This window comes from Halyomorpha halys, unplaced genomic scaffold (assembly GCF_000696795.3).
Source record: "Halyomorpha halys isolate HHAL.00 unplaced genomic scaffold, Hhal_1.1 Scaffold1681.1, whole genome shotgun sequence".
Classification (NCBI taxonomy): Eukaryota; Metazoa; Arthropoda; class Insecta; order Hemiptera; family Pentatomidae; genus Halyomorpha; species Halyomorpha halys.
The window spans coordinates 32,680-34,896 of NW_027105769.1; the positions used below are offsets into that span (position 1 = coordinate 32,680).

Genomic DNA, 2,217 nt, shown 5'->3' on the forward strand with positions numbered 1-2,217 from the left:
AACCCAGTAAGAATGTGCCCAACAGCGAGAACACTTCAGCAGCAGCAACACATCGGTTCATCCTTCCTTCTTTATGGGATGATAGTTGGTGAGTCGTGTATGTTCCATCCGAATACATCTCTGTAGCAGATTCATGTTTCCAGCCGGATTTGATTAAATTTTATGGTAGAGTTTGGAATGATATAGAATATTTACTTTCCAAGTGATTTTTTATTGAATTAGTTATAAGTTTATCTTTATTCATTTATTTATTTTTTTAACTATAAGTAATTTTAATTTGATACATAAAGATAAGGGATATAAGTAGGTTTAATGTGAATAAATACATTGCGGAGGTGTAACATGTGGAGAACGATACCGAAGGCAGTGCCAGTGCCTGCATAACCACCGATGAGCCAGATAGCAGTGAATATTAAAGGAATATAAAGGAAGCTCTGGAGCGATCTTAGGAGGCATTGACAGACACGGTGTAAGACGCGGAGTCACTGATTCACGGACGCTACGCCGCCATTGTTTTGTTGAGCCTAGTTTGCTGGAGCTGGTTTGTTTTGGAATCATTCTCACCACTGTGCAGTCAACGTTTGTTGGAGTTGTCGGACTGCCTGGCACTCTTTCTCACCAGCTCGCCGGCGGTCATTCGGGTTTACCGAATCTACACTCTTATTGTTATTATTGATGTACGCATATCGACCTCTCCCCCCCCCCCATTTTTCTTTTTCTTCTTTCATCGAGCTTCATGTATTTTTTTTTTCTTGTTTGCTTAACTCAAGTTAACCTATTATTTTGTATAAAGAGCATTGTTTTTGTTTTTTATTCTTTTTGTTTGTAGATATATATCAATTTTTTTTTTTACTTAACACTTCATCATTTATTTTTTGTAACAACACAACAGTTCATTTTTTTGTTTATATTTTAATTTAATTAAATTTGTGTATCACTTGGAAGGTTAGTTTTTTATTATTTGATTTCTTCATTATTTTTTTTTTTTGTGATATTTATTTCAGGTCATCCATTTTATTTTAACTCGAACCAGCGAACATTTAACTCTGGGGAAGAGGTCGGGTTTACACTAACGAAACATCCCTCGCCCCAACACTAATACTAATATACGAGCCAATAATCGTGCTCTTTGAACTTTGTTATCAAACATTATAAAAAATGCTGATTATTTATTCCAAAAGCCCTAGAGGGGAAAAGTCAGATATATCACCCTAATTTTCGATTAGTTTAAAGAAAACTATGAACAGTTAGTTATCAAAATTGATAAGTCTACACCTGATCCTGAAACTCTGCTGACGTACTAGACTACTGATCAAGTTTCATTATTTATACAGGACAACTTCAGTAATGACTCACTAATAAGTTTAAGGAGATATGCAATGAATAAAGAGTATAAGATATGGTTATTTCTGTTGTCACTATTTTGTGTAGTTTTCTTTTAGTTCTGGTGAAGAATAAAATGAATTCATTCTACATATATACACACATATGTAATGTTATAAAAAATTTATAAATTGAAAACAATAATCTGGACAGATTTTTAAGTTTTAAGTACCAGTAATAAATCAATTCCCAAGCGCGAGATCACAAAAACGATATTATTTTTGTTTTCAGCAACTCCGAAAACGTATATAGAGACCCCAATGTGTTAGAAATCCGAAATGATATAATAAATTGATATTCAGTCGTGCGATCATAAAATCGATATTACTTAAGTTTTCAGCACCTCCAAAAACTTATAGAAGGACCTCAATATGCTTAAAATCCAAAAAGTTACAATAAATCGATTCGCAAGCGCGAGATCGATCACAAAATCAATTTTATTTGCATTTGCAGCACCCCCAAAGACGTACGAACCCAATTTGTTAGAAATACGAAAAGTTAAAATAAATCAATTCTCAAGTGTGAGATCAAAAAATCGATTTTATTTTCATTTTCAGCACCATGGAATACGTATGTAGGGGCCCAAATATGTTAAAGAAATCCGAAAAGACAACTAACTGGTTAGTTTAGATTTACTAGATTTAGGTTAGGCTAGAAGAGTTCACGGAGGGAGTTAATGGCCTCCCGCGAGCTCAATTCGGATTTCGTAAAGAGCGATCCACGATAGATGCTGTTGCATTAGTAGTCGAGATGGCCCGTACAGCAATTGCAGGAGCAAGGTGGAGGAGAGGTGCTAAGTGTTATGCAGCAATCATCACGCTAGACGTTAAGAAT

General features: G+C 34.8%; 1 protein-coding gene across 1 annotated transcript in view; it reads left to right on the forward strand.

The window, feature by feature from the left end:
• LOC106690367 (uncharacterized) overlaps nucleotides 1-2,217 on the forward strand; it is a gene marked incomplete at its 5' end in the record, with an annotated part of 9,439 nt that overhangs the window by 681 nt on the left and 6,541 nt on the right.